The sequence below is a fragment of the Grampus griseus genome (assembly GCF_964374135.1).
Source record: "Grampus griseus genome assembly, chromosome: 3".
Classification (NCBI taxonomy): Eukaryota; Metazoa; Chordata; class Mammalia; order Artiodactyla; family Delphinidae; genus Grampus; species Grampus griseus.
This window is the reverse complement of record NC_139019.1, coordinates 30,989,717-31,003,195: the sequence shown is the minus strand read 5'-3', so window position 1 is coordinate 31,003,195 and position 13,479 is coordinate 30,989,717.

Genomic DNA, 13,479 nt, shown 5'->3' with positions numbered 1-13,479 from the left:
TTATAAGTCTCCCTTATTTACCTTAAAATGCTCACAATCTAGGTGGAGATGTGAAATAGTTAGCTAGTGGGAAGCAGCAGCATAGCACAGGGAGATCAGCTTTGCGATGACCTAGAGACGTGGGATAGGGAGGGTGGGAGGGAGGCTCAAGAGGGAGGGATATGGGGATATATGTATGCACATGGCTGATTCACTTTGTTGTACAACAGAAACTAACACAGCATTGTGAAACAATTATACTCCAATAAAGATCTATTAAAAAATAATAATATAGTCACTGGAGATTGGTATTAAAAAAAATAGTCTTCAGTGTGACATCTCATGCACTGCCTCCAGACAGTAGCAAAGTGGAAGGCTAGAAGATTGAAATTTACTGTTCCTCTTATGAAACCAGAAATACACATTCCTTGCCTGGAAATGAGTACTCAAGTCAAACTTGACAAGGCTTACCGTGTCTGCCCAGAAAGCGCAGCTGAATGCAAATCCAAGAGGAGACTTCATTTCCTTCCTGAGACTTATACAAAAATCTAAGCTGCTGCAAACTCATCTCTTAAAATACACAAATATACAGTTTGGCAAATGAAATGGCTGCTAGACATGTGGAAATTACCTCCTTGTTTGTTTTCAGTCTCCCTGTTTCCCCTAGTAACCAGAGAGAAAATTCAATTTCTAAACCTTGAAGCAGCATGAACAATGAACAATTGTTAGCCTAGAAATAGCAGACGAAGCCTATTACTACACAATGGAAAGTACATGGCATTGTCTTGAGATTGTGTTCACTATACCGGCTTGGTGGGTAAAATGACACAGTAGAGAGTGGGACTGGTGTCCTACTCATTAGAAATCTCTGAGAAACCCTCTACACCAAGGGTAGCGTCCAATTCCTTTCTGTTGAGTATAGGTTAGGATAATTACATGTAATTTCTCTTGACTGACTACATGAAACTTCTTACCAGTTTCCACCAAACCCTCTACCAAATCAATGAAGATAGGGTCAATGGAAAGCCAGTACGATGCAAATATGCAGCAAAGGTGCTCATTTATTTCATTTAAGTGGCAAACCAAAAGTCTTGAAGAGGCAACAATTTCATGATCCACTAAAACAGCAACAGAACACACAAACGTGCTCTTGGCTTGGAATATGAAAACATTTTTCATGAGTAACTGAAATTGAGCTGAAATCTTCAAACCAGGAATGGCAAAGTGTACTTTTTACCACATTTGTTGGAAGCCAGTCATACACTGAGGATAAACCCAAACTCAAACTGGTGCTAAAGTCTAATTTCCTTTTAACATTTTTTGAAAAAGGAGAAAGGAAAGAAAGGGAAGGAAGGAAGGAAGAAGGAAGGAAGGAAGGAAGGAAGGAAGGAAGGAAGGAAGGAAGGAAGGAAGGGAGAAAAGTAAACTTCCTAGACTTTAAAATGGAGCTTTTAAAAGAAGTTTCCAAGGGCTACTTGGATACTGGCTGGCGCTTACAAAACAATACCAACAAGTTGAGTGTAAGTGAATCAAAACCAGACAGATTCCATTTCCCTTCAGGAAAATGGGTGTTTGGGGACACAAAATATAAATAAATAAAAGCTTCCCCCAAAGTATCTGAGTTTTAGCAAAACCACAGTGTTCTGAATAAAAACTGGAGGAATGTCTTCTGTGCTTCGACCAGGGCTGGGTTTCAAAGAGGTGACAGGGAGGGGTAAGAGTGACCCCTCCATGCCAGGCACTGAGCCTCAGGGACACTGTTTTGATTTCATCCTCACAATAACCCGCATGGTAGGTAGGGTTTCTCTCCCCACTTTACAGATGAGAAAATGAAACTCAAGAACTGGAGTCACTTGCTCTAAGTCATTCAGCTAAGAAGTTACCCTATAGGATGTCTGTTTTAGGAAACTTCCCACACCACCCACACTCCTGCTACATAAGAACCACTGACTTCTTTATCAGTGAGTACGCAAGTATGACTTGTTGATGTTTTAATAAGGCGATTTTGGTGCACACTATAGAGCAATGCTACATCTTGTCCAGGCCAACACATTGCTGGCTGAGACAGTGGCAGTGGCAGAACCAGATGGGGGGAGGGGGAAGTCTTGTCTTGCTATAACTTAGGGTCACTTTGTTTTTGTTTTTTTGGTACGCGGGCCTCTCACTGTTGTGGCCTATCCCGTTGTGGAGCACAGGCTCCAGACGCGCAGGCTCAGCGGCCATGGCTCACGGGTCCAGCCGCTCCGCGGCATGTGGGATCTTCCCGGACCGGGGCACAAACCCGTGTCCCCTGCATCTGCAGGCGGACTCTCAACCACTGCGCCACCAGGGGAGCCCTAGGGTCACTTTGAATTCATGTCCTAACTCCAAGTTACTCAGTTTTGGGGCAGGTCTATGCTAAGTGCTTCATCTCCATTCACTTCTTTCATTCTCAAAATGACGCTAGGAGTTTTGTAGCACTTTTATCCCTATTTTATATCTAAGAAGACTGAGGCATGGAAGGTCTAAGGCAGAGGCAGAGGCTAGAGGATTCTAACCCAGCCTATCCGAGCCCTCTGGGTCCAGAGTCACGTGTCTGACTCCCCTCACCAAGCTGAAAGGGCACATCGTCCATGTGTGACAGAACTGAGTTCAGGTGACTATAACCCCAGAAATGATGCAGAACTGGCTTCTTGCCTGAGTCCATTCAGACTGCTAGAACAAGATACTACATACAGACTGGGTAGCTTACAAACAACAGAAATTTATTTCTCACAGTTCTAGAGGCTGAAAGTATGAGATCAAGGCAATAGCCTTCGGTAAGGGCTCTTCTCACTGTGTCCTCACATGGTGAAAGGAGCTAGGGGGTCTCCCGGAGCCTTTTATAAGAGCACTGATGCCATTCATGAGGACTCTGCCCTCAGGACTCAAGCACCTCCCAAAGCCCCCCACCTACTAATACCATCATCTTTAGGGATTAGGATTTCAACATGAATCTGGGGGCGATACATACCACTTCTCAAGGTATGTGACCATCAGAACTTGATAGCATCTTCCCACACATTCATTCATTCCTCCAACAGTATTGATTAAGTGCCTATGCTATATAAAAATAGGGGTTATAAAAAGATATTCAGGTCCTTGTCTTCAGGAAATGCAAAAAACGTAACAGCCTCAAGTTGGTCACGTGTCAAACTTACTTGGTTCTGAATTTGCTCCTGGCCTTCTTTCTGTTTTTATTTATCTTTTCAATTCACTTATTATTATTCACTTGTTATTTGGGACACATCCAAATTTATGGTTTAAGTTAGTTTGTCCTTGAGACTAGTGAACCTCATTGAGTCAAATGAATGGAAAAATAACGTGAAACCAAGGGCCTCTTTGGATTCATAAAATATTAGAATTTGAAGGGACCCTAGAGATGTATTGGTCAGAGTAGGCTAACTGCTGTAACAAACAACCCCAAAAGTTTATTTCTTGTTCTCACGAAATCCAATGTGTATGTTCCTGGTTAGACCACCCTCCTCCAAGTAGTGATCTGTGGGATCCAGGCTACCTCCACACTGTGGCTCCACCATCTTAAAAAAGTTTCAAGGCACCCTAGGCTTCATCCAGCCAGCAGTCAGAGGGAAGAGGGAAACTTCAGAGAAGGTACACTCAGTCCTAACTGCGACCTCCCACTGCACTGGGGTGAGTTAGTCACGTGGGCCAATTAGGCACCAGGTTACCAGGAAAACTAAGTAGATTTAGTGAGCATGCAGCCCACCTCTACACAGACTCCAATCACCACCACAGTGCAGGGGAAAAGAACTATGCCTCCCAGCAGCTAAATGAGTCATCTAACCAGGGCTGGGTTTCAAAGCGGTGACAGTAGATTCCAAGGCAGTGCTCTTTGCCTCCAATATTGATACTTTCTAAAAAGTCAGACTGTTTTTATTTATTATCTCATGCTTACTATAGAAAATTTGAAAAATACAGAACTTGAAGAAAATAATTGTTTATAATCTTCCAACAGTAATCATTGTTTATATTTTGATACCTATCTGCCAGTCTCTTCCATATATATTGCTGTATGTATTTATATATATATATACATAAAATTTTAATTATAAAATATTTCAAACGTACAGAAGAGTAGTATAAAAGAAACCTATATACCACCCTACATACACCACTCAGTTTAACACACGTTAACATTTTGCCATATGTGCTTCGATTCTCTCTCTTTAAAAATAAAATGGGGCCACAGCTAAGACCCAACTGTATCCAATTCTCCTTCCTAAGAGAAGCCAAGAAGCGCCACCCTGAAGCTGGTGTGTATAGATCCTGCAGGTATTTTTACACTTTCACTACGTATTTATACATCCATAACAATGTATATTGCTTTTGTACGTGTTAAATTTTTGCATAAATGATATAATGTCATATGCATCATTTGTACCTTGCTTTGTTTCGTCAGCAGCATGTTTTAGGACTTACCCATGTTGATACACAGCAATCACTCTCACTCTGTTGGACTAGGCGTGGTATTCCACTGGAAAACTAAGCCTTAGTCCATCTACTAATACACCGTTAGATTGTCTTCACTTTCTTCCCTTTATCATCGTTAAAAAAAAATTGACATCAAATTGTACATACAGACTTGTTGCCTGTTTTCTCCACGTAACATTACCTAGTACCCATATCTGTTACTTGAGAATATTCTTTTTCACAGCTGCATAGTGTTCTCTCATAGGAACATACCAAAATTTATTCAACCATTTCCTCTGGTAGAACATTTAGATATTTTCCAATAATGTGCTATATAAATGATACTTCCCTGAACATCCTTTTACGGGCATTTTGGTATGATAACAAAGAAAAGACCACACAGTGCCTGTAAAGAGGGAAAGTACTACAGTGGTGAAGCAGCCATGCTCTGGTCCCACATCCCTGGGTTCAAATACCACCATTTCCACTCCTAACAGTGTGACTTTGGGCAAATTCCTTAACTTCCTTGTGTTTCTATAAAAAACGATTGATAATAACACTTGCTTTGAATCCAATAGTAAGCAGGTTTGTTTATATGCTTTGTGGCTTATTGGTTTTTTTAAATTCCATTGTAGGCAAGCAAGGGTAATCCTGCATCTGCAAGTCCAGCTTGCTTACAGAAAGCTAAGCACAACCCAGAGGACAGAAGGTCTTGTGAGATTGAAATCACTGACTCTAGAACAGTGCCTGGTACAGAGTAAGCATTCAGTAAGAATTAGGTTAAAAATGTTTATATTTGTAGGGACTACACATACACACAGCACACACACGCATATTCGTAACCCTATCATACTTCAGCTATGTGATACAGTGCTGGCACACTTTAGTTCTCTCCCAATTTTTCCTTATTGATAAGGTTACCCCCATATTCTCCCTACTTATTGTTCCATCTGGCACACCTTCCATTTTTGTTACCTTTTGCCGGGAATCCTTTAGACTCCCCAGCTAGTCCTCACAATCTGACACACCATACACCCACAGAGAGTCACAAAAACCTGTCACTGACTTGATGAAATTCTCAGACTCTCCCTTCCCAGTTCAACCAAATGATCTGTCTATCTCAGCATGTTCAAGTGTCATCTCCCACAGGCTCCTCCTCTCTTTTTGTCCTATTAATGATGTCTCACTTCTCAACGGACATCAACCAGCTTGAACCTCAGTACAGGTTACCTTTTCAAAGGGATATAAAGAAACAATAAAGCACAAAATAAAGAAATCCACTTAATTTTTTAAGTCCTTCCAGATATGGCTCAATAAAAACTTCATTGGCCTTGGGAGACTTCTCCTAATTCAGCTAAACAAACACTCTTCCTTCTACTTTTAGGAATGCTGTTGGGCATTGAAAAACTATGAAGCTCCTGAACAGGAAAGGCAATAAAAGGAAGGTATGGTTGAGCAGTGAAGCAGTCAAGCTCAAAGCCCTGCCCTCACCTCGGCAATCACCCCAAATCTGATGAGAACCATAAGTTCACAAGGAAGGACTTTACCACACAATTTGTCACTACAATTTCCAAATGGACAGGGATGATCATGGCACCTGTAATCTCTGTAGAGCCAGGGGAATACTCACAGGCCCTTAATTGTTGAACACCATCATGGTTGGAACTATTTACATATTATCAAATATGGTCTAAATTAGCCTCAAAAAAAACCAAGAAAGAAGTATCTAGAGAAGATGAAATACACACACACACACACACACACACACACACACACACACACACACACACACACACACCCCTGTATGTGATAAACCTAGTAGAAAAGGGGATTAGGTCCCACCCCTCCTTTTATGGGGAAAATTCACATCTTTTAATCTCTCCAAATGTATTTGTTTTCCTTAGCTGCAAGTTTAGTTACATTCTTCCAACTCATTAGTATTAATTCCTTTTCCTACTGCAGCCTGAGCGGAACTAATTCTGTTTTGGTTTTAACAATGAAATCCAAATGGATTTCTGCCCTCTGGCTTATAACAAGTGGTATTATTCCTATGAGGCCATGTCTAGACTCTTTAGGATAGTCAGGGAAGAGGTCATCCTTGAGTGACTTGCATTTTTTGAATCTGGGGAAGTTCAGTAACTCTGCTGCCCCTTTTCCTACCCTCAGGAGTCCCAGATTTTGTCTTAAAATTGTGAGGCTGCATGGAGAAAGTACAATAACTCTTACCTAGTTTATGATCATGTCATCCATGATCACACTTTCTTCATAAGAATGCCATTAGGAACTGAGGATTTCACAATATGAGGTGGATGCCTATTAATGTCTTTGCTACATACCTTCTTTTTCTAACAGTTGACTTGGGTTTTTTCTTTGTTTTGTTTGTGTGTTTGTCTTTAGTCTGTGGGGCAAATAAAGTGTTTTATTTGAAGGCAATTAGCATTGGTTGAACCGTAAACATATTCTCTACCTTCATCCTGACAACTCACTCCCAACCATTTCTTTATCAAAGAAGGGAAAGCAGAGAAGGAGGAGGGGATACGAAGTAGAAGATGTAGAGAAGGAGGAGGAAGGAGAGATGGAAGGAAAGAAAGGAAGAAGGGGGGGAGGGAAAGAAGGAAGAAAGGAAGGGAGGAGGGAAGAGTATCCATTGCCATAGTATCTCAAAGAAAACGATGTATGGAATACAAAGACTTCAACTTTATGCCCAGTAAGGCCCCCAACTCTCAGTACATTCTACTGAGAGGTACAGATTCACAAAGTTTATGCCACCCTTAAGGCATAAAACAACTAGCTCCCTTAAATACAGCAAGACTTACAGACCATGATAATGAACAAAAAGAGTCCCATAGAGTCCCTTTGAAGTGTCAATATTCCTTAGCATTTTAAAATGACTCAGACTTACATTTCTAGGCTCTTCTTAATATGATGAGATTTGCTTATACCAAACAAAATGGAGTTGATGATTGGAATTGAATCTGCCTCACGGTAACTGTTGCCTAAGCACGACCTTGTAGGGAGGTAGCATGGTGCCAGGGAGAGCAGAGTCATGGCCACCTGGAAGTGGCCCCACTCTGCCTGACAACTGCGTCCACCTTGCACAATTTAACCCCCTCAGAGCCCATTTCCTCCTCTGAAAAACTTACTACACAATCTCTCAGGGTCCTCCCTGCACTGAGAGGTCAAAAAGCTTGAAAACTAATTCACTTCTAATGTTCCCTTCATCAGTAAAATTGAAAAACAATACCTATTCTAATAGCATGGCATGTGAAATACCATAGACATGTAAATCCACTGCATAAATTTTAGAGAACTTTCAGTACATTCTACTTAGAGGTTGACAGTCACAAAGCCTATGAATCACAGCTTCCAAGAGTCCATGGTTTATGGTTCCAGGATTCATGGTTCTATGACTCCAAGATCTTGCTCTAAGAGAATAAATTACTTGAGACAGTAAAAGAGAACGTCCTTGAATTAGACACATATTGAGTATCCAGGATAGTGATGAGCCCTGGAGACAGTCCTGGAAGGATCTATTGCCACTCTGTAATTCAGCCCTTGATATACGAGGATTTGGCACAGGTGGCTGTAGGGAGGTGGTGGTTGGATAAGATACGAGCAATTGAGTTTCAGGACATTTCTGCCATTAGCATTATTCCCACTCTCTGACTTCTGAGAACTACCACCCACTTACATACGGCTATTTGGGGGAACACAAGGCAGAAAGATGCCAGAATGGGACATTTTCTTATCTTGAACCCCCATCTAGCGCCCCCAGCTGACTTGGAGGTGGAATGACAGTGACAGCAAAGGTCACACAGCTAGAAGTAGACTGAGTATAAGGACAGGACACATCCAGAAATGCAGTAGGAGCCTGGTGATGCAGATGTCACTCACTGCATGTAAAGGACAGTAATGAGAAATCACTGGGTTCATCCTTCTACGTGATAGATGTTAGTCTTGCTCCAAGCATTACAAAAAGGTTGCATTAATGGTCTGCTGTTGATTTTCTGGGTCAGGTTGACTCCTGTCCTCCAGCTCAAGAGAGGAGGGACCAGCAGGAATCCTGAGAACACAAGAGGAAGACTGTGCTCCAAGCTGAAAATGATGAATAGAATACCGGCTTGTTAGAGTTATGATGGTTCAAGAACAGCACAGCGTATGCTCCAGTGGATTGGAAGGCTGTTTCTGGCTGAATTACACAAGACTGCAGCACTTTTGCAGTAGAAAAGGTAAATATTGAAGTCAGCCAAAAGATAAGAATATCTGACCCGTAGGCAAATAACAATGTATAAAGATCGTCTTTTATTTTTTTCATTTTAAGATTGTTCAGATTAGCACACTGAATCTCTTCTTTTGGCTGACAGAGTCGGAAGGCAACTGACACCCAAAGGGGAAGAAATACCCAAAGAGAAGGGCAAGTTTTTGAGAAGTTAAATCATCTCTTCCATTTCTTCCCTATTTAATAGGAAAGCCACAAGGAACAAAGCCACAAATATACAGTTGGCTTTCACTTTGCATGTTCACAGTCCCTTGAGAGTTAACAAACTAGCTAAGGTGCAAAAAGTCTTGTCAGTACATGGTCAGGATTTAGACTAAAAGGCCTGGAAGGGCCTGGTGAAAGTTCTGTGGATGGAGATGTTCTGGTGAGCTCCCAGATCTGGGAAGCCGGGTTCACCAACAGTCAAACACTCAGCATTTCCTACTGGCAAATTCCTAGGTAGTCACCGTGCTGGAAATCCTGAGTAGTCCCATGGCATCATCCCTATTTTCCAGGCCAAGAGATGAGGATGAAAGTTGAATAAGTCATCCACCCACCACCTGCAGCATCAGGGAGTATCGGGACCAGGTCTCAGCCTCTTCTGCCAGGACCACACCCACAAGTCTGCTCCCATCAGGGCTCCCAGAGCTTCACTTGGTGCCCACTCGCTTCCACTGACTGCCCCTGTCTGCCCTGCCAGGAGACACTCACCGGGAGCAGAGAACAGCTACGATCGGAATGCTTGCAAATCCCTAAGCGTTTCTGAAATCCCCAAGGTACTACTATAACCACCCCTCCCCACAAACCCTGAGGAATTGGACAGGCAGGCAGGGAGGCTCTTTGGTGGGAAATGGAGGAGTAACTTGGCTATTCTCTCTTCTCCTTGCCTCCCAAGAAGTGGAGTCATAGCATAACGCTCCCCTCCTTGTCAACGGTCCACCACCAGTGTCCAGGAATCAGAAAATTCACTTATGTAGTTTGTGTCTCCTCACCCTGGATGCCAACCAATTAGCAGTACGAGATATACTGGGGGAAGCAAAACCGAGGTTTCCTTGTTTTCTTAAGATGTGAGGCAAATGTATACTCACTTTACACTTTCACAAGAATTCTTCAGAAAGAAACGAGGAGGATTGGGGGCTGGGATATGCCGTCTCTTCGGGAGCCTGGATGACGGTCAACAAGGCAAATTAAAGGCACCTGTACTGGGCTCTGGCCCACACTCTCCACTGCTCCCTCCTTTAGCCACATGTTTTCACTTTTTACAATAATTCTTCATGGAAGAAGGATGAACGTTGCCCTCAATGAAGTTTCAGAAAAGGAATCTGATCCTTGCTCTGCCACTCAGATGCAGCATCTTTGTAAACAGCATGGCAAGGGTCTTTGTAAGATTTATAGGAAATGGCAATTGGCAGAGCATACATTAGCTCCTAATCTGGTCCCATAAAGCTGTCCTGTTGTCTTTGTAGAGGTCTCAGGGAATGTTATTGAAAACAAAGGAGAGATCAATACCATGCAGTCCACTGCCAGCTGTGGGCCTCCAAAGTGAATCCACCTGGGTTCACCTACCTCTCAGAAGAAGAGGGTTTTAGTTTGTGTTGGCTTCAACCACACTGCAATATGTTCATAGCTTCCTCCCCAAATCCTTAGAAGAAAACTGTCCCTGAAATTAGTCTGCAAAGACTCTTATCTACAAGGTGGTGGCGAGGCAAAGATTTTTAATTAAGAGAAAAATGATAGGAAAGAAATGGTCATTCTCTGCGTATCATGTAGTGAATTTGATACTAATACTTGTTAGATGTGAGACAGCCCTCCAAGGTGAGTATCTGAAAGGCAGCTCTACCGGTAAATGTCTCCAATTACAAAGAACTGAGTCATTAATAGGGAGTGGCCAGATTAATTATGAGTGTGGAAAGGAAAGAAACGAGAAGCAACATTCCCTGAGAATCGGGTTTTGTGTAACAGAATATAAAGTCTTTATTTCAGACTTTATTACAGAGAAGGGAATGATTAATGACCGAACACCTTCCTCCCACCTTGAAAAAGAAATGTTCCAAGTGATTATTTCACAGACCTTGCCCTTAGAACCTCCTCCTTTCCTGCCCCATATGAAACAGCGTACAGGTTAACATGCCAACTAAGTTCCCCAGGGCAACCTTCCTGGACACTCTCTTCTGTAGGAGATGTGAATGAGACGCTGTGCAGGGGCTTTTGCCGAATGAAAGAGAGTTTGTGCTTCTGAAGTCACAACCAGCCCTCCCTCACCCCCAGCAATTCCTTTAATTTAGACTTGACAGTCTGTCTCTTCACCCTTCACTCTGCCAATGCTTATTCTCTCATCGCGAGAGGGAAATGTCAAGGTCTCAGCAGAAGGGGGAAAAGTTTCTGCTATGCATCTAAATGTACTCATCACACAAAAGAGTCCCAGAGCTGACTTGCCCCAGTTGGCTTTGGGGGACAAGCTTTGGCCCTCACCACCCTGAGGACAAAAGCAGGCACACAGAAACGCCACAGCAGCTCCTGGCATGGCCCCCGTCAGGCCAAGCATTCATGCCGGGAGTGTGGAATTTCCCTGTCACATAAAACCACAGCGGGGTCAAGAGGCAGATACACCAATCAAGGAGCAGAGTGGGATCTTTCAATGCTTCGGTGCTGGGGGAGGTGAAGCAGTCCTTCTGGCAGGTTTAAATGTCCAGGCAAAATAACTTTACTCCTTTAGTGAATCACCCAGCAGATTGACAATGAAATTAATAATAAAAATGTACAGGGTTTCCCTGGTGGTGCAGTGGTTGAGAGTCTGCCTGCAGATGCAGGGCACACGGGTTCGTGCCCCGGTCTGGGAAGATCCCACATGCTGCGGAGCTACTGGGCCCGTGAGCCATGGCCACTGAGCCTGCATGTCCGGAGCCTGTGCTCTGCAACGGGAGAGGCCACAACAGTGAGAGGCCCGCGTACCACACACACACACAAAAAATGTACTGAATGCCTACTCTGTGCCTGACACTAAGATAAGAACTTGCCAGGGCTATAAAGAAGTGGAGCAGAGTCTCACTCTAATGAGGGTGTAAATCCAGGCAATTGCGATCAACTGTACATGGCAGCATATGGATATCCCATGAGTGACAGTGGCGTTTCCAATAGCAGTTACCCTTCCTCCCCTGCTAAGAGAACCTTGACTCTGTTCACCTATCAGGTGGTTATGTGTTTTCCTAAAGGGTGAGCTTCCTCACAGCCTTAGTGGGGGAAGCTTGATTGGCCAAAACCAATGGTTCTGAATTCTGCCCACTTAATAGAATCACCTGGGGAGTGGTTTAACCATCCCAGTGATTAAGCCCAATCCCAAGATTCTGATTTAATTGGTTGGACACCGGTCCCAGCACCCCATAGGCTTAAAAGTCCTCCATGTGATTCTAATGTATGCCAAGGGTGAGAACCATTGGTCTAAGTCAAGCCAATTATTTTATTCCGTAGTTAATGATTGGCACAGGGTTGGTCATGTGACTTAGGTCAGGTCAAAGATGTGAGAAGGTATCTGCTGGGAAGCTTCTGGGAAGTTTTCTTTAGGTTTAAAAAGACAAACGGAAAGAAGGTGCTTTCTCCTTCTTTTCTGAGCTTTGGACAGTATTTTGAAAGGAGGTGTGGTTTGAATAGGTGCAAGCAACTTGCAACAGTGAAGGGAAGAGTCAACAACGACCAACACCCAGAGGAAGGTAGAAGAGAAAGACAGAAGAAGCATGGTCCATGACGACACTGCTGGATTCATGAAATAACCAAAACTGCTAGACCCGTGGATCTAAACCTTGCTTGCACATGGTAAACACCTGGAGTGTTCTTAAAACTACTGATGCCGGAGAACACTCTGACATAAATTGCAGCAAGATCCTTTGTGACCCCCCTCCTAGAGTAATGCAAATAAAAACAAAAATAAACAAATGGGACCTAATGAAACTTCAAAGATTTTGCACAGCAAAGGAAACCGTAAACAAGATGAAAACACAACCCTCAGAATGGGAGAAAATATTTGCAAACAAAGCAACTGACAAGGGATTAATCTCCAAAATATACAAACAGCTCATGCAGCTCAATATCACAAAAACAAACAACCCAATCAAAAAATGGGCGGAATACCAAAATAGACATTTCTCCAAAGAAGACATATAGATGGCCAACAAAAACATGAAAAGATGCTCAACATCACTAATTATTAGAGAAATGCAAATCAAAACTACAATGAGGTATCACCTCACACTGGTCAGAATGGCCATCATCAAAAAAATCTACAAATAGCAAATGCTGGAGAGGGTGTGGAGAAAAGGGAACACTCCTATACTCTTGGTGGGAATGCAAATTGATATAGCCACTATGGAGAACAGTATGGAGGTTCCTTAAGAAACTAAAAATAGAACTACCATATGACCCAGCAAATCCCCCTCCTAGGCATATACCCAGGGAAAACCATAATTCCAAAAGATACACACACCTCAATGTTCACTGCAGCACTATTTACAATAGCCAGGACATGGAAGCAACCTAAATGTCCATCAACAGAGGAATGGATAAAGAAGATGTGGTACATATATACAATGGAATATTACTTAGCCATAAAAGGGAACTAAATCGCAACATTTGCAGAGACATGGATGGACCTAGAGAATATCGTACAGAGTGAAGTAAGTCAGAAAGAGAAAAATAAATATCATATAATATTGCTTATATGTGGAGTCTAGAAAAAAAATACAGACGAACTTATTTGCAAAGCAGAAATAGAGACACAGACATAAAGAACAAATGTATGG